The sequence below is a fragment of the Podarcis filfolensis genome (assembly GCF_964270895.1).
Source record: "Podarcis filfolensis genome assembly, chromosome: 13".
NCBI lineage: Eukaryota > Metazoa > Chordata > Lepidosauria > Squamata > Lacertidae > Podarcis > Podarcis filfolensis.
In genome coordinates, this window is record NC_139615.1 from 51,611,688 (window position 1) to 51,638,073 (window position 26,386).

The 26,386-nt window shown below is 45.4% G+C and overlaps 1 protein-coding gene and 1 long non-coding RNA gene across 4 annotated transcripts in view; one reads left to right on the plus strand and one right to left on the minus strand.

The window, feature by feature from the left end:
- MOCOS (molybdenum cofactor sulfurase) overlaps positions 1-26,386 on the plus strand; it is a 563,966-nt gene that overhangs the window by 210,932 nt on the left and 326,648 nt on the right. The window lies entirely within an intron of this gene.
- On the minus strand, positions 1,600-7,979 carry LOC310748321. Of its 2 annotated transcripts, none has more exons than XR_014541291.1 (3): positions 7,896-7,979; positions 6,018-6,758; positions 1,600-2,592 (listed from the first exon to the last, which is right to left on the minus strand). It is a non-coding gene; the product is annotated as an uncharacterized lncRNA (long non-coding RNA). The 2 variants fall into 2 exon arrangements; XR_014541292.1 differs by having other exon boundaries at positions 6,018-7,230.

Consider the following 26,386-nt stretch of genomic DNA (forward strand, 5'->3'; position numbering starts at 1 on the left):
AACTCCATTCACCTAGCAAATCCTACCATGTTATATAAATAGGTTACATAACCTGAATACTGAATCATGAATACACAAGCAACCCACTGATAAATGCATTGTAAATTTGAAATGATGCAAAAGGTCACAAGCACCAAATTTCAGATCCTGGAGAAAGCCGTTCATTTGTAAAGGTTTGTGGTTGAAATTTAACTCAGCTGCAGCTTGTGCCCTGCTTTACATCATCGATCATTTCTGCCACCAAACTATAGTTCTGTGGTGGGGTTGGAAATCTATAACAGTGTAAATTCAATATCTTCACAATCTATATTTTCCATGACTTGATTTGGGGTGACATGATGAAAGCATGCCTCTTATACAAGTGTAAACATGTTTATCCTTTTAAACCATGGTTTACAAATATATATTAGTCTTTAAATTTGTTTGTAATATAAAAACTGTGCCCCCATGACAATGAATCCTCAGTACCTTCACAGAGTTACACTTTGGACATTTATTTGGGGGTAGGGAAAAGTAAAGGGACCCCTGACAGTTAAGTCCAGTCGCAAACGACTCTGGGGTTGTGGTGCTCATCTTGCTTGACAGGCCGAGGGAGCCAGCATTTGTCTGCTCCGCAGAGTTTTTCCAGGTCACGTGGCCAGCATGACTAAGCCCCTTCTGGCGCAACGGAACATCGACACCAGAGCAGCACACGGAAACGCTGTTTACCTTCCCACTGGAGTGGTACCTATTAATCTACTTGCACTTTTTTGGCGTGCTTTCGAACTGTTAGGTTGGCAGGAGCTGGGACAGAGCAACGGAAGCTCACCCTGTCGTGTGGATTCGAACCACCAACCTTTTGATCGGCAAGCCCAAGGCTCAGTGGTTTAGACCACAACGCCACCCGTGTCCCTTATTTGGGGGTAAATACAGGAACTAATCTGGTCGTAAACCAGTCTAAAGTTGTAGAGTAGTGATGCCCTAAGAAATCGTAGACTTGGTTCAAGAAGGCTTGAAGCACAGTGAGAAGGAAGGCTCACACAATGAAAGTCTTAAAGCAAATTAAGTTGAATTGAGTAGAGACTTGAAACATCTTGGACAAAAAAAGGAAAAATGGAGAGTTGTTAAAGACCAACTTGGGGAGTGAGTTCTGGGGTGCAGAGTAGAGGAGGGATGTTGAGGGAGGCATGCCTCTTGTGATGTAAGAGAAGTCAGCAGAACTGTAGCTATGTGGGGGAGGGGTAGTTGGACTTTTTGCCTGGGTGAAGCCTCTAGAAGGGCGCCATTGAGGCTACCAGCTTGTGTGTATGTACGCAAATGCACATGGGGGTGCCAAACTGGGTCTTTGACCTGGGTGAAATAAAGCCTAGTTTCACCCCTGGAAGTTGGTATTAATATGCATTTGCTAGGACTTATTAGTGCTCTTCCCACCATATGTTTGCTCTGTTGGAATCCTGGAAGCAAAGCCCCATGTTGGAGCCAAGCACACTTTGGTAACGTTGCAAAACACACAGCAAAGTATTGAAATATAGGCTGTAAAACCTTTAACATGTGACCTTCCAGTGAGTCCCCAAATGTCCTCTTTTAAAAATTCTTTCCAAACTATCCCACTTCCCTAGCACAGAGATAGACCACATGCTTGGTAAGTCATAATATGGTTTACTTACAAAACTCTTAAAAGGTCAGATTCATGTGATTTTCCATACAGCATTCAGAAAAAATGAACAAGCAGTCCAAATGTTGCTCAGTGACAAATGGTAAAAGTTTCTAAACTACTGATATGGGGGGGGGGAAACTAGTTTCAGACTCAGTTCTGTTCTGAAACAAAAGAGGCTAGTTAAAGCCATGTATCTGGAGAGACCAGCTCACACCGCCTTGCATACTGAAATCCACATGGAGAGAGATATATAAAAAAAGCTGGTGACCCATTTCCTCACAAGGTGGGGAATAATGGCATAGAACAGCTTACTCTATGGTTTTAACCTCTTCATTGACTAAATCAAGGGGTCGGCAACCTAAGGTTTATTGAAACTGAAATACTTTATTGTCACTTGTACAACTTGTATACAGTGAGATTACACGAGCACCCCCACTCAGCTCTCTTAGTCTTAATTCCCCTCGTTTACTGACGCACACCCACCAAACCCGAAAGTCAGTTGCCCTGTTGTTATCTTTTCATTCAGCAGCCTAACAGCCCAGGATAGAAGCTGTTCTTTACCCTGTTGGTGCTTCTATATCTTTTGCCCGAGGGCAGGAGATCCAGAAAGTGCTGGCCAGGGTGTGAATCATCCCTGAGAATTTTCCTCACTCTCCTGAGGCAATTTTCTTCCTCGATGTCATCCAGCGGATTCACGGGACAGCCCATAATATCTTATCTGTATTCACCACCCTCTGTAGGCACTTCCTATCAGTTGATGTCAAACCAGCGTACCACACCATGATACGCTTTCTATTCCAGGACACTTTCTATCGTGGACCGGTAGAAGGAGATTATCAAATGTTGATTGACATCGTTCTTTCGCAATACTCTGAGGAGATGGAGTCTCTGCTGGGCTTTCTTAACCACCTGGGTTGTATTGATTTTCCAAGTAAGGTCTTCACTGAGATAAACTCCTAGGAATTTAAAGGAAGAGGCTCTCTCCACACAGCCCTCCCTGGTGTACAGCGGGGCTAGTTCTCCTCTCTTCCTCCGAAAGTCCAACACCATCTCCTTTGTCTTTGGCTCATGCCGCTCGTCTATCCGGCCCATGGTGACCCCTGCCGCCCCGCGCCCTCCGCTCTTACTGGTGTGGTGCAGCGTGGTGCAGGGCAGGGACTGACTGCCGGGTTGATGATGCCTGTGCGCGTGTGCACGGGCACTCCAACCTGGACGTGCACCGAAAATAGTGTGTACACATGCATGCAGGATGGAGAAGCGCCTGTGCGCATGCGCACACGCTATTTCCAGTGCACATCTGAGTCGGAGGAGCGCTGGAAATAATGTGTGCACACGTGCACGGCCGCTCCTCTGACCCGGAAGAGCGCGCATGCGCACACTCTCCAGCCCATCCTCCGACGGACAGAGCATTGACTGGCCCATTGTTCGGTAAGCTTGCCAACCCCTGGACTAAATAGATTCAAATATGCTAACATTATATGAGGCTGAGACCCTACAAGCTCCACCTCCACCCTGGTAAGGGTGAAGGGAAGCAAGAAGAAACAGAAGCCTCCACCATATGCAGTGGCGCAGGAAGCCTCTCGGGCACCTGGGGTGGTACGCCCAGGGGCAGGGTGAACCGCCCATAGGGAAGGGCAAGGCAGGGTGCACAGCACCCATAGGGACAGGACGGGGTGCCCGGCGTCCATTACCACCCCCCTCCGTTGTTTGCTCACCTGCCTCCTTCCTGTCTTCTCCCCTGGCTGCCTGCCTCCTCCAGCCAGGAGCATGGGGTAACAGTGCGCTGCCCCCTGCAACTCCCAACCCAGGCGTGGTCCGGTGCAGAGGCCAGGCCGGGGAGGGCGATCCGGTGCAGCCGCGATCAGGCCTGGCTGGGAATTTGTCACCCCCCTCAGGGATGAATCCAGGGTGCACCACCCCCACATTGCTCCACCTCTGGGTGTATGTGTGGTTATAGCCGCTGCCACTCAACAGGAAAGTGACAGATAGGGAGGAAGAGTGGAAATCCCAAATAACCAAGGGCTTTGCCCTCTGTTATCCAAGGTCTTACATGGCCCCCAACATGGCCCCAGTGATGTCAACTGCTGGTGCCAAGCGTGAGGCTTGTGACCCTCTTGAAGATATGTAGTGGATATTCTGGGATCAGATGGGAAAAGAGTCTTTGGCTAGTATAAATTCCTTTCGAAAACAGAGGCTTAGACCCAGACTCATTCTCAATTAGATTGCATTGAAAGAAATGTGAAAAGTGAAAATGAATGGGACCCACGTGTGACTGCCTTTCTCTGGATCCAACCCATAATATTTGTTTCACAATGTGTTTCCCAAATCCTCATGTTTTTACAAAGGGACCAGGATCAGAGCAAAGCACAAGAGGTTTAATTAAAGATCCATGACAATTAAGAGCTATGTTTAAAACCTTATCAGATTTTTGATAAATGTGACTGCTGTAATAATTGCAGAATGGAAAGAGTTGCTATTTTAAACGCTTCCATTCTTACAAAAGAAATCTCTCTAGAGCAGAAAGCAGTGTGTGTTGTTCTTTGAATAAAGGAATTAATTTCAGGCTTTATTAACAATACAAATAACACTGCGTGATTTCTTTGCTTCCTAAAGCCTGACTCAGTCTCATAAACCAGGAGTTAAAACATGAGTTGGAATTCAATAGCTTCTGAATGATAGGAGTATACATTGCCTCTCTTGGCTTGATAGGAGACCAAATGATGCTCTCGCTTGCCTGATTAGAAAGTGTGATGTAGGGGGGAAAGATAGGTGCTGTTTAAAACTAGTATGTTACATATTTTGTGTTAAAGCCTTACAACAGGTTCCCTCGTCAACAAATAAGGTCTGCTCACATACCAAAACAAAAAAAGTGTGTGTGGGGGTGGGGAACAGTTTCTTTATATGAAACTAAATTAACATTGCACTTTTGGTTTAACATGTGCCCATATTCCCTGATACTCCAGAATACTGGGGAACTGCAGCTGTTGAAACCCATACAAGGGATGGACAGAGCTTTGCATTTCATCTGCCTCAGTTTATCATTTTTCAAATTTTAAATTCAGTTCTACACATTTCTGCAGTAATTTGCATTCAAGAAAACTCATGAAAATTCACCAGCATTTTAGTGAAAATTTCTCTGAATAAACACATTTTTGTTTGTTATTTTTGCATCTTATTTTCACCAGTATATTCATTTTTATACAGTCTCCCAATATTTGTGTAAACGTTGCTTGGTTAGAGAACCACAATGCAAAAATAAGAGACATGCAACTTGAAAGGATGGCTATTTTTTGGTTTGCACATTATCTTGGAAAGTGCAGATTAGGTAGGTTTGCTGTCAAAAACAAAGGGAATCAAATTTCTGCCTGAGTCCCATCTTCACCAGCCATGTTATTTTGGCAATCTGGATGTGGCACACTATTCTATTTTGTGGTGTGTGTGTTTTTAACCAAGGCCAAGATTATCCAGGGTGCAATTGGAGCAGCTGCATCGGGGCCCATGACTCACGGGGCCAAAGAGTTGGAGCATACTTAAAAGGAAAGTAAGTACTGTCCATTAAACTTTAATTAGTTTAATGTTAAGTAAACGTCCAGTGCGCTTCCAATGCCATAAATCTTATCTCAGCAGAGAATTTCGTGCAGCGGTTGAAGAAGGCAGGAGAGTCAGTACCTTTCGATGAAGAATCCTGGAGCAAGCACTTTGGAACTCAGGAAAAAACTTTATTTACAAAAGAAAAACCCTGGCGATAAAGCACACATGCTTTTATCTCCGGCATAAAGAAAACTTTACTCTAAACTTAACTCATATCAGCAAACATGCCCATGGCCACAAACTGAGTCTGCGAGTCAGATCAAGGGGGAAAAACACACAGGTGAACTGACTATTTATACAAACTAACTCACATTCCTGGATGCTTAATGACTTCCAGCTGCTCAGTGATTAGAGCGACTTGTTACCTCTTAACCCTTTAGTACCAACAAGTACTTAGCCACCTTGGAAGGAAAGTTATAAATCAAAATGTGTAGGGTACTAAACTGACTAAAGATTTTCCTGTGTTGGAGACACAGCTTTCATTTTGCTCCGCAGAGCAGCTCCAGGAGTCAGAAAGGTCCCCTCCCCTTCCACTCTATTATTGTTGTTGCTGTCGTTATATATTTCTTTAAACCCCACCATTTGTGCTGACAGGACTCAAGGCACCTTAAAAACAAAAACTGTTAAAAACGTAGAAAAAACAATAATTAAAAACAATTAAACACACAAACATATATATGAATGATTATATATACTCTATTAAAACCAATTACAGTAAAACTGCACAGAACCAATCCTTTCATTAAAAGCAGTCGTTCCCAAAAGGCTGTTGGAAAAAGAAAGTATTCACCTGCTGGCAGAAGGACAAGGAAAGGGGCCGTCTAACTTCTCCACGGAGTGCCAGAGTCTGGAGACAGCCACCCAGAAGGCCCTCTCCCACATCCCCACCACACATGCCTGTGAGGATGGCAGGACTGAGAGAAGGGTCTCGCCAGAAGATCTCATAACCTGGGCAGGTTTGTATGAGGGAATATGGTTTTTCAGATAGCTTGGACCTAAGCTGTATAGGACCAGCACTTTAAATTGTGCCCAGAAACAGACCAGTAGCAAGTGGGGCAGTTCTAGCAAGGGAGGCGTCTGCTCCCTTTAACCAGCCTTGGTCAACATTCTGGCTGCAGCCCTTTGAGACGGTCAGAGTTTCTAAACAGTCACACATAGAGCACGCTACAGTAATCCACACGAGATGTAACTAGGACCCATGACCATTCATTGTGACCAAGTGAGACGACCAAAGAAACTGTCTGTGAAGTAATCCTCTCCGCTTCTTTTTCATGGAAACTCTGAGAGTTTCCCACTCTTGAGAGTTGGAAAGTGCAGGGTCTGCCTTGGGGGTGTGTGTGTTGGAGAGCGGGGGCAACAACTTCCCTCATCCTTCTGATCAATCACCCAACAACAGTGCAGTGCCATTAACAAGCTAGACTGCATAATGACAAGTGGTGAGAACTGAAATAAGTGTGACTTGAAAATGTACCTGTTGCACATTTAAACCCCGTGTTTGAGAGCTTTGCACCTCTCACCTCTGCATCTTGGTCTAAACAAAGAGAAAGGCAGGTAATAAAACTGGTTCTTGTGATAACTAAGTTGGGAATAAGTGACCTCTTTATAGCCTCTTATTAGGAGTTGTATCTTACCCATGGCCCATTAGGCTCAGTGTGAAGGACAGGGATGATGGGGGCCAGGCAGGAATTGGTCTCTCATACCCTCCAACTCATTATAATCCCAATTTTGGACACACACCCCACCAACATGCCCCCATATCCCCCTGCCTCCCCCTTATCTTACGCTCCCTCTGCCAGCTCCTACTCCTTGGCCAGCCAAACGCAACCAGCCCTTCTTGGCCTCCTCCCTCAGCTGCCACTGCACAGGCAGGCCTCCTTGCTTCCTCACTTTGCCACCGTTGCTCCACTGCCAGCCCATCACACCTGTCTTTTTCTGCTCCCCGCCACATGCTTCTCCCAACAGCCATTGCAGCCACCTTCTTTCTCTCCTAAGTTATTAAGACACTGAGAAGAGGGGAAAGTCACACTTCTGTGTGGTGGCTGCCCAAGAGAGGAAGGACACGTGTCCCAGGATCTAATCAGAAGCTTGGGTGACCTATTTAAATTTGGGGTGCCTCAGTAAAAATGGGATATTTGGGCTGTATGGACTCTTTGGGCGCAGCATTATGTGCTACACAGTTGGCTGTGGGCAAGGGTGGAGTGGGCAGGCAGGACAACGGATTTGGACTTTGCTTCAGGCTGCAAGCTCAGTTCAGTCCTAAACTCATGGTGCAAATACTGATTGCATCCTAAGGCAAAAAACCTGAGTTCAGTCAGTCAGCAAATTACTTTGCAGACTCATTTTTCATCTAATTAAGAAATGTGTCTCTGAAGAACACAAGAGAAGCTGGGCCTCATCTATTATAATCACGGGATAATTTTGTTCTAAATATAGGGTGAGATTAGAAGGGCTAGCCTTCCAAAGCCCTAGCAGAGCAACCCAATTCCTGAACCCTCGTCATCAGCAGCATATGTGGACTATTTATTTTCTCAACTCCTTTTCACCTTGAGTTCCAAACTCCAGTTTCCCTGCGGCTCTCTCAGCGTACAAGAGATACACTTTAGCTTCTGTTCTAAGCTGGATGCATCTCAACATTCCCAGCTCTGTCCCAAGCCTAGCCCCAACTCACCATGTAGACAGTCCAGACTCCAAACCAGTTAGGCCAGAGTGCATAGATTCCAAACTAGCCTGCCCTGCTAACACAAACTTCAAGTACTGAAAGCACAAGTGTTTTGAGACTGCTTCACACAATGCACATCTCAGATGAGGCAATAACTACTAGCTATGACCACATAGCTATGACCATGACAGCTAGAAATTTGGCAATATACATTCAAAAACCAGATGCCTTCACCGCAGAGCATTGCCCAGCACTCCACAGGACTGACTCCTTGGCTGACCAGCTGTTGCATGGAGGTTCTGATCCTGTGGGGTGCTGCTTCAGGGGGCAAGGTGTTGAGTGGGAAGAAGGCGAGGCTGGGCAGGAAGGAGAGGTTGGGTGGGAAAGCCTGCACCCCGCATCTATAGGCACTCATCCTGACCTTTTCCCAGGAAGACACAGTCAGTGGAATTTGTTTGTCTGTTGGAATGTTCATGTTGTGCACCTTCATCTGCATTCAACCTATGTTTTTGCAACAAGCACACATCTATCCTTCCAAATATTTCACATCATATTGATTACTCTTCGTATCCAGAAACAGCATCAATTTATGGCAGATGAAGCTTGTCATACCAAGTTGTCGGGGTCTGGGCAGAGGACGAATGGTGGAGACCGCCTCCCCATCCTGACCTTCCAGGGAGGAGGAAGAGGAAGACAGTATAGATCTACAACAGGGGTTTGAGGGAGGTCGCAGCTCAGAGGCAGAAGAGGGGGAAAGTTGGGAAATCATGGGAAAGCCAGAGCAACACCTGGCTGACATGTTGTCATTAGAAAGCATTCCAGACCCTCCATCTCCCAGAACCCGGTGAGCCTTAAAAGTAGGAGAGCAAAGAGCTCAGAGGGCACTTAGCAGCACCTGTAGAGGAGATGATGACAAATGAAGAAGTAGGAGAGAAGGGGGTGGAGCTTCACTCGGGACAAGGCCCTTATCCAAGAGGCTGGGTTCTATAGCCTCTCTGTGCAAAGACTGAAATGAAAAAGGACTGTAAGAAACTTTTCCTTGTCTTTATAATTTCCTGGGCAACCAGCCAGGAGTCGCTGACAGCATCCTGACACAAGGTGAGAAAAGCAACTGCATCCTAAAATTCCTTCTTGTTTTAACCCCAACTGCATGCATGTATGTGCAGCCACAACTGAGTCTTTAAGTCCCACCACCAAATCTCATTAGAGCTTTCTAACTTAGAGCAAATTAAACACATACACACACCCTATCCAACTTACACTTGGAGGGTTGTAGTTGTGGTGGGGTTACATTGTACTGGTGTGTTGGAATACACTACTTGTTTAGGTTACTTGTAGCCAGTCTGATGTAATGACACAACATCATGTCGCTATACTGACTAGGATCCCACAACAAGGCAAAATATAGGATAGGCCTAGAATAGGAGCCGTGAGTGATGGAACACTAGGGCTGGAGCAGACATGGGAAACACTAAGTTTCCAAGGAGCATTTTGCAGTTTTAAAAGCCCCCCTTTTGTCCTGAAAGATTATTTAAGGCTGTAATCCTGCTACATTTCCAAGGGAGGTCAGTGGGACTAGCTTCTGAGTAAACAAGCTTAGACTTGTCCTACATTATGTTCAATAAGGGAATCGCTGGTGGAAGTCCAGAGGCATCCACTGCGACCCCGACCCCCCAAATCCCATGCCAGTTAAGACACCAGTCTGTGTCAAGAGTTAGCTAATGCTCTGGTTGCCATGGAGACTTTTTTGTGGCAGATAAAGCTGAGAGATACCAAGCTGATTAAAACACTAGGATAATGTACCTTCTGCTGCTTAATTAAGGACCAGCAACATCTGAACACACTAAAACCCCTGGATTCTGAACATCATCCATATTTAAGTGCATCTTTATATATATAGAGCCATAGCCAACTGACAAGGAAAGACAGCATATGCTTGTAGGATTATGCTACGGATAAGATAAATTACCCTGTGTTTGGATGTGCTACTGCCTCACTCTTGCCATTTATTTCCTATTCAGTGAGTTCTGTCAGATTAGAATTCACAAGAAATCTCCCTCTGAGGGACTTGGCATCTGGGATTTGAATGTTGTAAAGGAATCATTTAAAATTATGCTCAGAGCTGGATTTACAATTATGCTCAGACAAACCAGAGGTTTCTCAGGTACCTGGCTGGCAACAGTGGCTGGATCTGGACACATCAAATAAGCGTTGCAAACTTTGCATGAGAAATCGAGTTGGCAAAAATGGAACTCCACAGCGCCTTCTGGTGCCACAGTGTGATAATGCATGTACAATGCATATAAAACACCTTTTCTTTACCAATCTAGCAGGTACAGTGTTTACTTGAAGGCAGTGCTTTTTTTCCTTAAAAATGTTTAGGGGTACTCTCATTTTGACTCAAGAAAATCACCATTTTATAGTTCAAATCGAGAAAAATAAATACAGTAAGTGGACAAAAGTACAAAGAACATGCATTACCCATATTGAAATACTGTCCCTCAATAAGGCCAAACTTTCATCAGTAAAACACCACACATCCACATTCCACACTGCTTCACACATTAAACCCTCGCTTCCGTCTGAGACACAGGAAACACCGTGACAAGAAATGAGGCTGCCATCAGGGGTAGCAACGGAACTGACGATTAACCGTGCTAGAGAAGAAACTAAAAAATTTAAAATTGTTCATTTCTTCTCCTGTTAGATTCACAAAATGTTTAGGGGTACGCGTATCCCTGCGTCGCCCCCAGAAAAAAAGCACAGTTTGAAGGACTAGGGTTCTTCCAAGGGGAGAAGGACTAAGCTACATTAACAGCCAAATCACAAAGTGTACTTTTTATTGAACTCTACCACTTCTGGATGGACATGGGTGGCGCTGGGGGTTAAACCACTGAGCCTTGGGCTTGCCAATCAGAAGGTCGGCAGTTCGAATCCCTACGACGGGGTGAGCTCCCGTTGCTCGGTCCCTGCTCCTGCCAACCTAGCAGTTCGAAAGCACGTCAAAGTGCAAGTAGATAAATAGGTACCGCTCTGGCAGGAAGGTAAACGGCATTTCCGTACGCTGCTTTGGTTCGCCAGAAGCAGCTTAGTCATGCCGGCCACATGACCCGGAAGCTGTACACTGGCTCCCTCAGCCAATAAAGCGAGATGAGCGCCACAACCCCAGAGTCGGCCACGACCGGACCTAATGGTCAGGGGTCCCTTTACTCCTTTACCTTTACCTTACCACTTCTGGACTGCAGATAAGGCAAAGGCACCATGTTTAAATTCTCTGCTGTTTAACAAACCTCCTGTCCACACAGAAAACTAGCATGTTTAGGATAAAGCTTCAGGCTTCCTGCTGCTTTCTGTCTAAAGTCCAGAATGCTTTTGTGCAGAGAAGGAACTGTCCAACTCCCAACCAAGGAAGAATGGCAGATAAAGTGAATGGACTCTGCAGAAATGGCAAAATTAATGGGAAGAATAAGGAATCAAGAAGAAATAACGAAGAATGGGGGGAAATTGTGGATTGTCTTAAAAACTATTGCAAACAACTAAACACATTAGCAGGATTAATCTAAAAACAAGCAGTTAAAAGGTTGATTTAAAAGTAAACTAGAGAGTAACTAAGTAAAAGGTGTAAAGAGATGCAGTTTTGGAAATGATCTTATACGAAACTACAGAAGGGAAGGAGGGAAGTCAAACTGAGTATGTACTGATCTACATGTGATTATTGTTAAACTGAAAACTGAAAAATAAAATTTATAAAAAAATAAAAGAAAGTGTTATAGTTGCAGAACAGAAGAAGAGCCTGATGTGTCAGGTCAATGGCTCATCTAGCCTGGCATAATATTCTTATGGTGGCCAACCAGTTGCCTGTGGGAAACCAGCAAGCGGCGCATGAGCACAAGAACATGCTCCCCTTCTGTGGTTTCTAGCAACTGGTATTCAGAATATGCCTCTGATCAGGAAGACTATAGCTAACATGGCTAGTAGCCATTGATAGCCTTGTCATTCATGAATTTGTCTAATCCTCTTTCAAATCCATCTAAGTTTATTTATTTATTTTATTACATTTATATCCCACCTTTTTCTCTAAGGAACTCAAAGTTCTCCTCTTCCTCATCAGTGCTGTAAAATGAAAGTTCCTGGACTCACTTGGATTGCCAAACAAAGACACCAGCCAAGAAAATAGGAGCAAAGCAGCAGCCAGTAGGCCTGATCTTTATTCAAAAGACGGTTGCAACAGAACTTCCACCCATCACATGGGAGAAGCAGAATGAAGCCCTGAACAAAGGGGTGCTCCCTCTTTTACAAGTTTTCCCTTTTTCCCATGAACACCTCAGGTGACGCATCATGCATACATCACAGATGCATCATTCATATGTCACAAACAGGGAGGAGTTTTCTGGTAGAAACCAGTTTGTCAGGTTTGCCCCCCAACCTCCCTTGCCCACCACCACACACCCATCAAGTGATACAACAGGAATATTTACATTTCCCTGGTTTTCCCAGTCAGGTAATCACACTCCTTTGTCCTGACTGAGGACCCAATCCATTCCTGGATGGTTTGCCATTGTCCATGGGATGACTGCCTGTCTGGCACCCATCTGCCAGGATGCCAGTGATTATCTCTTGTGCAAGAGGCTGCTGTGTACGTGATCCCAGCTTTCATGGATTATGGCTGCCCACATCCCAGACACTCCCCCCCTGTAGCCATTCCTTTCCTGAATAGAACAAAGTTGGTGGAAATCCATACTGGAGCGATTTTATATGACTTTCTAAAGTTTTCCCAGTGAGCCAGTACAGTGGTACCTCGGGTTACAAACATTTCAAGTTATGTTTTTTCGGGTTACGAACGATTTTAACCTGGAAGTAAGTTGTCTGAGCTCTCGGAGGCCTCGCCGCTGCCTGAAGCCAAGCCCCGACATCCGCAGGATGCCCAGCAGGTTGCATCCCAGCCCCAAAGTTAGGTAAGGAACACTTCTCTAACAAAGACCAAGAGCAGTGAAGCTGTTAAGAAAACAAAGGTGAGCCTGGGCCGACAAGCTCTTGACCAACCCTTGCCCCACCCCCAGCCGTAGCAAGATGGGTGGCACCTAGCCAGGTAAACCCACCTATCCTATGGGAGGTGGGGGAGTGTAAAATTTTGGGATTCTGCAAGGGATTTGGGGATTTGTTTATGTGAGCCTGCCCTGTGCCTTTGCCTCTGCTTTGCTGCTTCATTTGGGGGACTTCTGGGGGACTCTGCCTTCTGCCATTGTTTGGGGGATCGTGTGGGGTTTGGGGTTCAGCTACTGGTTGACTGTGTGACTGCAGAAATGGATAAAAGCCCCCCATCCAAACAATCATCAGTGCATGTAAGAAAAAAAATTAAGTTAATTTTTTAATCTACAATGCTATCTTATTTATTTTATAGTACAGTACACTGATTATTGCCTTCATTTTATGGATCAATGGTCTCGTTAGACATTAAGATTCATGTTAAATTGCTGTTTTAGGGGGTGTTTTTCATTTTCTGGAACGGATCAATCCACTTTTCCATTACTTTCAATGGGAAAGTGCGCTTCAGGTTCAGAACGCTTCAGATTAAGAATGCACTTCCAGAACCAATTAAGTACTTAACCTGAGGTACCACTGTACATATCAGTGAATTGTTGCATTTGGTAATGTGCAGCAGAGGCCCTTTGAATAGAGATAGGAAAAAACTGTGATGAAGTGTTTTGTGGGGACATTTGCAGGAGTGATTGTGTTGAGTTTGGTAGTCGGTGTGTGTGTGTATGATGTCTGCTGGAGGTCCAACCCCCCCCCCCGCACCTTTACATAAATTCCTGCAACAATGCAATCACCACAACAACCGTGTGAGGTAGTTTAGGCTGAGAGGCAGTGACTGGCCCAGAGTCACCCAATGAGCTTCAGGACCAAGTGAGGATTTGAACCTTGGTCTCCCAGATCTTAGTCCAACATTCCAACCACGCTGCCATTCCAGCTGGTAGCCATCACTGCCTCCTGTGAGAGCGAAGGCCATAATTTAAACTATGTGCTGCGTGATGAAGTACTTTCTTTTATTAATCCTGAATCTTCCAACATTCAGCTTCATTGAGTATCCACAAGTTCTAGTGTTGTGACAGAGGGAGAAAAACTTGTCTCTCTCCACTGTCTCCATGCCATGCATCATCTCATAAACTTCTATCATGTCACCTCTTTATCACATTTTTTCCTAACCAAAAATCCGCAAATGCTGCAGCCTGCCCTCATTGGGTAGTTGTCCAGTTCCCTTGACGCTGCTCTCCATGATGCAACTGATGAAGAGCAATGCCCAGTGGCTGAGTGTGGGCTAAGGGCCCAGGTTCAAACTCCAGTTAGAAGCCTCTTTCTTTAAGGCCGCTAAATAATTTTTGGCAAGGTGCAGAATTGGAGTTGGGCTCAGGGGACTCGTGGTCTGAATCTATATGAGACTGGTTCAGATGCATTCATATGGTCAAGACTAAGGAAGATGCTAGGGCTGTCCAGGGGTCAAATCCAAAAGAGTATGCCAGTCAGAAGCAATTTGTTAAGAGGAGCAAAAACAAAACAAAAAAAACGAGCAAGAGGTCCATCACAAACAGGATGAGGGGAAGAAACTCTGAAGAAAGGTTCCACAAGCAGGAGAGAGAGTAAGTCCTGATGTCTCCTGCTCTTGCTCAAGTACTTAAGAGTTTTCTAAATGGAAGAGTGTCAGCTTCCTTTCCACTCTGGATTTCTTTCTCGTTCATCTCAGAATCAAGCCGGGAGCACTATATGTACATGGGGCTGTGAGAGCATTATTTGGGGGCAGTGGCTGCCAAGAGTTGGACTCCAAGCTCCCATCAGCCTCAGCCAGATTAGCCAATGGTCAGGGATTGTGGGGTTGTACTCCAAGAACATCTGGAGTGCACTGTGCTGGCTACCCATTTTGTAAACGTTGACTGAACCTGGCAACCTTACTGCATGTCCACAGGCATATGCTGTCAGGCAAACAAGAAACATTGGGTGCTGGACATTTCTTGTGCAATTTAATCCTTTTGTGTTTAAATAACTAGTACAGTAACAAGATGACCTTGGCTTTCAGCCTAGTGTTTCTTAGATACAGTGGCTGAAAATGACTTTCCTATAGTTAAGGCCTGTAAATAAAAGCTAAAGCTAAGCAGCCGTTTCTCAAATAAGGGAGATGTCTAAAGCTTGCTTTGGATTTATTATTTAGGCCCTCGTGATTTTGTTGTGAGCATTAACTTTTAAACAGAATTAATGATCAGCCCCCAAATTCATTGTTCATCTCATTACCTTCCGTTCTGCAGTAGCCACCTGCAAGCATACGGTAACTGCAGTCAGGGAATGGCTCTTTCTGCCGAGAGATGGATGTGGAGAAAACAACAGTACAGTGGAACTGTTCTTAAACCAAGGTGCACTTCCCCTAATGAAGCCTCCCACTGTCGGTGCCCTTCCACCATTCGGATTCCGTTCTTAGACTGAGGTAAAGTTCTCAAACCAGGACACTATTTCCAGTTTTGCGGAGTTTGTAAACTGAATTGCTCTTAAACTGGACTGTTCTTAAACTGAGGTACCACTGTAAATGCAACTATGGGAACAAGAAGCTACTGCGTCAGGAAAAGAAGAAGTACCCAACTGTTCATGGAAAGGAAGAGGCTAGAATGGGGATAGCACTGGGGAAAACCTAGAGTGACACCAGACATCTGACTGAATGTAAGCATACAATACTGCACAGTAGCTGAAGAAATCCACTGCTGTGAAACTAGGTTTTGTCTCAACAGAGACCATGTCTCATAAGAGGGAAGGTCCCAGCCTCAGACTGCCTTATTATATAAAGCCTGAGCAAGCTGATATGGAGAAAAGAGAAGAGCTGTGGTTCAGTCTGATGCATGTGAAGAAGCTGAGCAGGAGCAATTGCAGTACTGGGAGGTGGTGGCCCAGGGAAATAGATGAAGGACCAGCAAATCCTGATCTGCAAAAGAATTGGTGGGGTTGTCGTCTTTTCTGCTGGTCCTGCTCCTTTGCCTTTAATAACAATCAGAAAATTGGCTGAGGATTCTCTTTTTCACCACATCACTATGCTGCTAATTTCCTGCAAGTCAGGCTGCTCTTAGAGTTACAGGAGTAAGACCTGAATAAAATTAGCACCAGCAGCAGCAGCAGCAGTAGTGGAAATTTCCCCACCCAGCATCTAATTTCCTGTGGAGGGAAATGAGATGGAGGGAACAGAGGAAGCTTCCTTATACTGGGGCTCGACCCTTGCGCCATCTAGCTCAGCATTGTCCACACTGACTGGCAGGGTTTCAGGCAGGGGAAATCCCCAGTCTGACCTGGAGGTGCCATTGGGGATTGAACCCGGGACCTTCTGTGTGTAAATCAGATGCTCTTCCACTTAGCAGTGGCCCTTTCCAGGGAAGAACCTGTTTGCAAAGTGTGCAGGGCTGCCACCTCTTCACTGGGCCTATTTCTCTGCCCTGGTGAATGGCACACAAAAAATTTACCAGGGGAACATTCTCCACGAGATAACCACGTTGTGAGTTGGGTGGGGTGGGGGAGTGTTAGCTGGCATGATACCTGAGTCCCTTTTACTTCCAGGGTCCTGGATCCAGCAAGGGTTGAAATCTAATGGAGGATTCCATTGTTGAACTAGTCAGGCCAGTTTCTTTGTGAGAGAATGGCTCTGTGCCAGAGGCCTTTGCCCTCACCTGGCTGGCAGTTCGAAGACAAAAGCGAGGGCAGTTGTGTGAGAGCTGGGCTAGCAGCAGGCAGAAGCTGAGAGATTTGCTTGATTATCTGCTAGAATCCAAGGCTGTGACTATGGAAAAAGCGAGACCTTTTGCGGTGTTAATGCTGTGAGCTCCTCCATCTTAGGCTCAGGTTGTATTGAAACTACTGCCTCCTGCGTTGTTTTTGCTGTGTTAGCAGCAGTGGATTGACCTCCCCAGGATGCAAGCCTGGGCTGCCCAAACCACAAGACCCCCCTCTTGGCCTCGCTGATGTGGTCCAAAGAGAAACAGAGCAATACATTTGGCACCAGCTGGGCTGCCGGAGTTGCCGGAAGGAGGTCTACAAGATGCTACCCAACCGTCTTAACGACTCCACTCCAGATTTGTGTCACTTTACTCCTGAGCCTTTTCTTCTCCCAAAGATGTCCCACAAGGCAGCGGGTATAGATTTTTCCTTAGGGTTTACTCCTGTAGCTTTTCTTATGAATGTGTATAGCCACAAGGCAGTGGAGGTTTAGGATGTATATACAGTGACAGGGCCTTCTTAAGTATATCCGGCACCGTCATGCAAAGATCCCTCTGGCGGGTGGCCCCCCCATTTCCTTTTTACAGCGCTGCCGGCAGCTTTGTGGGGCTGAAGGAGGTGGGCAGCGGCTAGAGGGCGGCTCCTCCAGCGGGGAAGAGGCGGAGGCTACGGGCACGGTGCTGCTTCAGTGAGGCGGCTGAGGGTGGCAAGCTGATGCCGGGAGGTGCCATGCCCAGCCTCTGCCTCTTCCCATGCGCCCTCCAGAACTTGGCGCCCTGGTGCCCTGCGCCACTTGCCTCTATGGGCAAGACGCCCCTCTAAAGTAGTACCTCGGGTTAAGAACTTAATTCGTTCCGGAGTTCCGTTCTTAACCTGAAACTGTTTTTAACCTGAGGTACCACTATAGCTAATGAGGCCTCCCGCTGCTGCCGCGCCGCCGGAGCACGATTTCTGTTCTCATCCTGAAGCAAAGTTCTTAACCCAAGGTACTATTTCTGGGTTAGCGGAGTCTGTAACCTGAAGCGTCTGTAACCCAAGGTACCACTGTATGTGTAAATAAACCATGTATCACAAAACACCAAAGTCTCCACTGCCCATGGATTCGGTTCACCTGGAACTCAGAGATGGAGCGGGGAGTGTGACAATAATAATTCCACCTGAATAAGTGACAGTAAGAGCTCCAACTATGTCAAGCTCTGTGAAAGTTACAAGAGTAAAAACTAAAAAGTGCCACTTTAGTCCTTTGTTGCATGCACAATCTTGCCTTGGTGCCATTTTGTTTCTCGTAAAGTAAACAGAGAATCAGAAATAGCATCAGATGGGGAGATACAAGTGAAGACATCACTCTGTGCCAGCAGACCCTGCTGCTGTTCAGATATGGCACAGCAAGCAGAGTCAGCATCAGAACCTGGCATCTCTGGGCAGCTGCCAGGGAGAAAAGTGGATGTGCCACTGCTGCTGTTCTTGGGATCTTTCTGCTAGACATCCGGATCAAATAGTGGCCCACTATTATAATTACCCACAATGCCAGTGCACTAGAGTGATGCTCTGTCATGGGCATTGTGGGTAATTTTGAGTGTGGGTGGCTCACAACCATCTAGCATAGACTGTATTACTGCTCCTACTCCTGCTTCTGCTGTCATCTGCCATCAAATAGGGGAGCCCACTCTCCCACCTGCTCTGGAGCTGGCTCTGAACCTCAGCTGCCAGTGACACCTTGATTTCAATGAGGCTGCTGCAGGAGCACAAAATTTTATTGTTTCTATCACAGTTATAATTTTAGATAGGTCCCAAAGCATTAGAGAAGTCTAATATGTTTTCTAACACTACAGCTCATGGCAAAGAATTCCTGACTACCTGTGCCATTCTTGTTGAAAGCTTAATCTTGACCTTAAGAAACTGTGCTGAATTTATGGGAGTTATATTCTTGCTGAATTGTTTCCTAAATACATTCTTGTGTCAGTAAAGACAAAGAGCTTTGTCTGTGGATTATGTTTAAATCCTGCTGTAATATGTCAGTCAGATCTCGCAGGAAATGAGATTGAGTAATGAAAAAAGTGCACAGAGCTTCTGTTAATCCAAAATGTAAAAAACGTTTTCCATCCCAATTCCCATTGACTCAAAGTATGTTAAAAATTTGGTAATGAAACTGGAGCTGTACAACATCTACATATATAATCACCTTTCTTTATCAAAGTAGTGTAGGAAACAGTAATGGATTGTGGATTTAATTGCTTGTTTTCAAAGCTTTCCTTGTAAACCAAGGAAGCACTTGTTCTTCCTTTTCCAGAGGAGAAAACTGGTATAGCATAGAAAGAGCACTCAGAGGTTAGGTACTCTGCAAACTCACCTAGCCCAGGAGAAGAGGAGAAGAAGAAATTGGGGTTTCCAAACAGGGTTTCTGATGGGAAGAGAAGCAGGATGAGGCCCACCATATTTCCTTCCCTCCCAGGCAGCTGATAGGTGATGATTTTGGCTTTTTATAACTGGTACAAGAGTACAACCTCAGTTTTATTGTTCATGTTGAGGCTTGGATGTGGAACTTTTGCATCTAATGATCCAAATGTGGGGCATTTGGAATAGGGTAACATTTTAGAACAGAACAAGCCAGGTACATCACCTGGTGGGGAATTTGTGTCTTTTCAGTGTGGGATTTTTTGGCACAAGGCACTTTCAGAGTGCCCAAGAAAATATCATTTATGCTTGCAGAATGCAGGCTTCATTTACTAACATTTCACTGACTAATGGAGATGGGGAAAGAATGGAATGGCAAAGTGGACTGCAGGCTGAAATTAACATAAAATTGTAGTGCATGATGCTGAAAGCAGGAAGTAAGGATTAATGAAGATATAGAGCACTCTAAAGGTACAACGTAGTGTTACAGGGCAACTAGGTATCCATGACTCCCTGAGAACACTAATGCAGAGCGGGGGATGGCTGGGGAAAGGATGCTTGACAAATTACCGTACATCTTTGTGAATTCTAATATAAACCGACCTTATCCGTACCTCTGTTAGGGTTACCATCTGTCCAGTTTTCCTCAGACATGTCCGGGATTCCAAGGGCGAAATCACTATCTGGGTGGAAATGTTTTTAAAAAACCTCCCAAATGTCTGGGTTTTTGCAATCAGAATCAGAAGAGTGTGTGCAAGTATCACTCTTTACTTTTTCCTATCTCTATGGATCTGCCTGCTCTCTGTATAACGAAGACTTGCTTTGTAAGCAGAACCAGGCAGTGAGCATACGAGGATGAGTCTTCTTTAAAAATATTATTTTTGCATTTTCAATTTTACACTATACAAACAGAATTTAAAAATAAATAAACGTAAAATCCCCTTTGACTCCCCCCCCCCTTTGTGGATCTTCATACAATGTATCCTTGTCTCTATGGGGCACCTGCATTGTGCATGCTGGGATGGGTCAGATCCAGCAGATCTCACGCAATGATAATATTTAAGGAAGGTATATGCTCAAGACATCCTCAGGGAAGAACAGCCAACTTTTATGTTCACACTGGTACTAAATGGGTGAGAACAAGTGACCACAAGAGTATATGGGCCAAGCAACATGGTACCTGGAGCAAGTTTCTTCTAAAAGTGACTGTGGGGGTGGGGTAATTTGGATCGGGGCCATGGAAAGTTGAATCATCTCCTGGACTTGCTATTTGTCCTCTTGGAGAAAATGTATGAGCCACAAGCCCTTTTAGGTCTTCAATTTTTTAAAAAATGTGTCAGTTTTTGAGCCCATTTATACAACTACAGAAGCTAGATGCTCTGCTTTCTAAAAAGAGGCTTATTTTCTAAGTTCTAGCAAGTTGCACCCAGCGGAGCCATTTCAAATCTCAGTCAATTTCAGGGAGGCAGCTGGAGGACGGTTACCAGGGAAGCTGCCTACACAGCAGATGGGAAGTCTCCGGAGGCCAAACAGGCCGGGCAGCACTCAGGTGGCAGCACAGCTGAGAATGGCAAAGCCCAGCTTCTCTCGGCTTTATCAACGTGTAAATAATAAAGACAACTGCCTTGCTGCAATACATTCAGTTTATTCACCCCATCATCAAGGAGCAAGGCTGAAAGGGCAGCTTTGCATGCTGCTTTCTGAGCAGTTGAGCCACTTGTGGCTCCGCAACAGGGGAACTGCTCTTCAGAGCACTCTGAAATGTAGCCTTATCTAGGTTAGAAGGATCATTCTTCCTTCTTTTTTTAAAAATGTTAGTCACTTTATCTGCCCCAAGGCACCCCAAAGTGACTTACAACCAACCAACCAAAACCCCACATAGATACAGTACTTTAAAACCAAGGGTGGGGGGGAAGCAGAGCGGCCGGGAGAGAAATGCATTAAAAACATCCCCCCCACTTCTAAAGGCCAAAGAGAATTAAGGCCCCAAGGCCTGGCTCCGGAGGGATGGTTTTGCCTGGCCATATTCTGCAGAGCAACAAAAGAGGCTGCCCAAGAGAGAAAGACAGGACAGGTGTCTTAAGGCCCCGCTGTCCCACAGAACCAAGGCAGCGAAGAAGGAAGGAGCTGGGCGAGAGGGGTGGAAATAGGTTTCTATATCTGATTATTCAGATCCAATACACCCCGCTCGCAAAAAGCCCCATTCAGACTTTTCCAAAGGCTTCTCCCTCTTCCAGCCACCTGGCGAGGGGGGCTCTCCTTCGGGCAGCAAGGGAGACCCCGCACTCCGGGCGCGCAGAGGGAGGGAGGCAGGCGGGGCGCGGCGGCCCCTTCCTCCCGGCTTCGCCCGCCGCCCCTCCGGGAGCCCCGGCAGCGCCTCCTTCCTGCGCCCAGAGCGGGGAGGCCGGGCGGGCGGGCGGGCGGGAGCAGGAGCTCGCCTTCCGGGGAAAGATCCAGCCTGGGGCAGAGTTCCCCTGGCTGAGCCGGAGCTGTGGTGGGAGGAAGGAAGGAGCACCAAGGCGGGGCAGGAGAGGAGCACAAAACCCCGGACATTTTGCTAAATTTTAAAAATCCACCTGGATAGACATTTTGACCAGTGCTTTTTTTCTTTAAAATGTTTAGGGGTATCTCATTTCCCTACTCATATTGAAATACTGCCCCTCAATGAGGCCAAACTTAGATTCACAAAATGTTTAGGGGTATGTGTACTCCTGCGTCCCCCCAGAAAAAAGCACTGATTTTGACCTTAAAAAAAGAGGACATGTCCAGGAAAAACTGGACGTATGGCAACCCTAAGGATATATAGTGAAGGCAGCAAGTGAGCCTCCCTGGGGAGAGCATTCCACCAGCAGGGAGCCACCACAAAAAAGGCCCGTTCTCATGCTGCCACCCTCCAGGCACACACAGAAGGGCCTCCGCTGACCACCACAGGGTCGGGTTGGTGCATATGGGGAGAGGCAGCCCTGGAGGTATTGCGGTCCTGAGCCATTGTCACGGTTGGCACAATGCAACACAGTAGCCAGAGTCTTAATTCCCCAAACAGCAGCTTTTTCTCTCCTTTTTGTAAATCTTTTAATATTGATGTATTGATTAACAAACCCCGCTTTTCTTTGAAATGATTTGAAGGCAGCTGACAAGAATCAAGTAAAACAATCAAATAAGAACAAAAAAGAAAACCTGTAAGAATTAAAAAGTTGCAGATGTTAAAACAGTCATCAAAAGGCACACCCCCAAATTTAAAAGTAGAAAAATATCTGCATCCAACGTTAGAAGACCTCCGAGTGCTCCAAGCAGAATGTAGTTGGGATAGATGCAACCCAGCTCCCAACAGAGGAAGGTCTTTACAAGGCCATTCAACTGGACACAGCTATTGGAAAGGCCTTCTCCTCAGTTGAGATTCAGGGGTTGCTGGGACACGCAAGAGCGCTTCTGTCGGAGTTATTGATAGGCAGGCAGACTCTTACAGGGAAAGGAGGTTCTCAAGATGTCCTAGTTCCAAACCTCAGTGGCTTTTATGACTGAGAGAAGGGCCACAGTAATTGTATACCTGCCTAATCTTGCTCTGATTTCTTACCAAGGAGAGCTGATATGAGGTAGTATGCTGCCATTTCCTTTGACTTTAGTAGAACAGAGTTTTGTATTGTATTTATTTGTATACTGTCCTATAGTCACAGGTCTCAGGGCAGTTATAACATAAAATCACAATATAAAAGTACAAAATACATAATAAAAACAATAATGACCTGATATCCCCCCCCAACACATATTAAAAGGGCACTGAATGTCAATCAGTCAAAGGCCTGGTTAAAGAGGAACGTTTTTGTCTGACGCTTAAACTGTGCAAGCTGAACGTCCCTGGAGAGTGCATTCCACAAACGGGGAGCCATTGCAGAAAAGGCCCATTATCTGCAGAGTTGGGTGTCAACCCAAAGCAGATCAGGCTGTGTAGGTTTTGGGTGCCCTGCTCTAAAAATAAACAATTCAGAAAGGCAGATAGATCCGCTTGATACATTCAAAGCATCATCCATGTGCATTTAAAGCAGATGACGTCCCCTAAAAAATCCTGGAAACTGCAGCTTCCCCGTCACAGAGCTACCATTTCCAGCATCCTTTTAAAAAACCTACAGTAGCAGAGAAGGAATATGTTTTGCGCGTCCGGGAGGCTTACAGCAACAGCAAGAGCCAAGAACTGGAAGAAAATCCTCAATAATGGATGAAGAACTTTTCAGGATGTGAAGCTGGTGATGATACAGTTCAGGATTGAGAAAGCAAAACAAGCAACAGCTGCAGCCTGGATGTAGGAGCCTCTGACAGATTTCTTCAGCACCTGCACAGCTGTGGATGAAGAAGGGCGGGAAGCAGAAAAGCTATAAGCCTGTGTGCCAGAAGAGCAGCCAGAAGAACAGGATGAGGCCAAATCCTTGACTGTCTTGAAAAACACTATCTTGGTTTTTCTATTTTATTTCTGGCACTCATGTACCACCTTGTGGATGGTTCACAGATTCCTCTACAGGCCGTGTACCCTAGAGGCAAGACCCTGCTGAGCTGCGATTCTTCAGACCCTCAGTGGTGGGGGGCTCCACCACTGTAGGGGAATTACCCATTTAGGGGACCATACCAAAGGAATAAGAATCATTCACATTATTTTCTCAAGGCCTGAAAACATAGTCAAAATTATTAAGCCACCCGAATGCACACTGACATCCTAGTCTTGTATATATGCAAGGAGTTATTGTACACGATAAATTATTTAACCCATCTGCAGTCTGAGCAGTTTTGGCCACTTCATGGGCTATTTATGTGAGCGGGAAGCAGGCATGTTAAAAAGCTTGTTTCTGTTACTGCCTGCTTACTTTTACGTTTCTATTACAGTAACATAAATCTACAGGAATACCTGGGAATTAATGTGATTATATCCTACTCCATCCCATAGGCTCAAGAGAGGCTTACAAGCTGTTTTTCTAAATGTTAATAGAGCTGTCTCCAGGGGGTTCACAGTTTAAGAAAACGTGTTTTTTTCTGGCATAAAAGAGGCTAAATTAAATAAAAAATGAGATTGTGAACACATATTATTTTTTTAAAAAACCCCAAACCCAAACAACACCCAAACCAAACTGTAGCCAACCTACCTAAAAAGCTACCTGAAGCACAATGTTGTTTGCAGGCAGGCAAAAGCCTAGTTGTTGTTGCAGCTCCATTCCAGGCGTAGTCCTGATGGTGTCCCTTGAGGTCCTGCCAGGAAGCAGGCAGATCTTCATCCTTAGCCTCTAGAATGTCCCACCACCAACTATGAATTTCCTAGAGTGTGTGAGCCATCAGGGAATTCATCCCCTGTTGCTCATTACAGGTCCTAGTATCCAATATTTTAAATTCACAAAAAGTGATGGGGAGGGGGGAAAGGAAGATAACAAATAAAGCCCACAATCAGAAGAATCATGTGGTGCAGCTTTTGCTGAATACATATTTGTTTGAATGTATCTGTAGATAGATACACACCCACCCACCCTGTCCATTCAAAGCTAGGCTATTAGAATGGTTCTGTGCTTAGCCTTTTGTCTGCCACATCGTTTTTTATGTGCAGACGTACAAACTCTCCACCTGGAATCTGCATTGTCTGGGTAGGGGAGTGAGGCTCTGTTCCACCTGAGTAGATTTCAGAGTCAGAGGAAGGATTTTGGATTAGAAGTGCTAAACGAAAAAGCTATACATTCACCACCAGTTGCCCAATGGATGATCTGGTTTGGTGGTCTGAGGACCTTTTATGTACAGTAGAAGAAATTACTTGCTCTTCTGGTTTTTGTACGTGACATGGATAAATGGATGGCAACTTTAGCAAACCAAAAGCACATGATATGTGTATTTGTTACAAATCTGGACTTCACTTGGAAAAACTCTTGGATTCCTTCCTTCTTTTCTGTGGAATATGATCCCCCAAAATCCTTATCCACACAATTTCTTCTCCCCTCTCTTTCCCTTCTCTCAGTTGTTTGGTGTTATTTCCCCCCTCCTCTTTCTTTCATGGTGTTCATGTTTTAAAATACACTCGGTCTGCATCTTTGTAGAGTTATAAAATGTTGAATAAGCCACTTAAAAGAGAAAGATGACAAAGGACCATTAGCAGAACATAAGAAGTGCTTTTTGCTATATCAGACTAAGCTCCACTGAACCTAGCATTCATCTTTCAACAGCATGTTCCCCTGGGAAGTTCAGAAGCAGAGCATAAAAATGGTGCCTTTCCCCTTTTGCTTGCCCCCCCCCGCCCCATGGTACTCACACTGCGTCTAAGCATGGATGAGCCATGTAACTATTTTTTTCTCTGGCTGCACACCATGATGCAATTGTTTGGTGGCAATTCTAGATGTGAAATTCAGGATGGGCAAAATCATTATTATTACCGTTTTCCATTTCATTTCTATACCACTTTATATTTTTAAGAGAAGAACCTCCAAACGGTTTACATGAAAACATGAAAACATCAAATAAAACAACCCAAAATAAAGCATTGCAGAAGAAAATCAAATATAAAGTATATATTCAAAGCGACATAACTAACAGAAAACTAAAATACTATCTTAATGATTTCAAAATAAGACATAAAAAAGGAGGTTCATGGTGGGCAGTGGCTGTGGAAGATGGGGCTCGATGAGACCTGGTGTCAGGCAGAGAAGCAGAGGGACTTCAAGATGACGCTAATGTTGTACCTGTCATGTTGCTTCCACAGATACAGCTCCTACTTCAACAATTCTCCACATTTCCCCTCCCCAACCTTAGGACATCTGCTTATGGTTTAGGCTTCTTGGCATATATGTGCAGATTTGTACATCACCTGGGTGTGCAAGAGGAAACTCAACTAAGTTTCATTCAGAGTAGTCCTACTGAAATTAATAGACCTTAGCCATGTTTTGTCATTTCAATGGGTAAAACTGCCAGCCTCATGGGATGTCACAACCTGTCAGAGACATGGGAAGAGGCAGACTCGGGAGATGAGGAATTACAGTCACAGTCAGAGTAAGAATTGGTTAGTTTGGGTCCCACTTCCTCCAGAGTTTCCAGCGGCAGATAGAGAAGTAGATTCAGAAGGCTTGCAGCAGTCGGGGGGGGGGCAGGGAGAGAAACAGATGGCCTTGAGGGGGCTGCTATGCAACCAGGAGGCAGCATTTAGAAGACTCTTCATCTGAGAGTGGAGTAGTCCATCCACCCTCCCCCTGCTCCAGGAGGGCTGAAAGGGTTAAAATGCAACAGAAGTGCAAGGGAGGGAGGATGGGACATTGGTGCGCATCCTGCTGTGGAAGGGGCAGAGACTCAGAGTGAGCAACCCGTAACCAAGGGCAGATGGCTCAGTGCTGCTCTCTCTGTGTTAATTG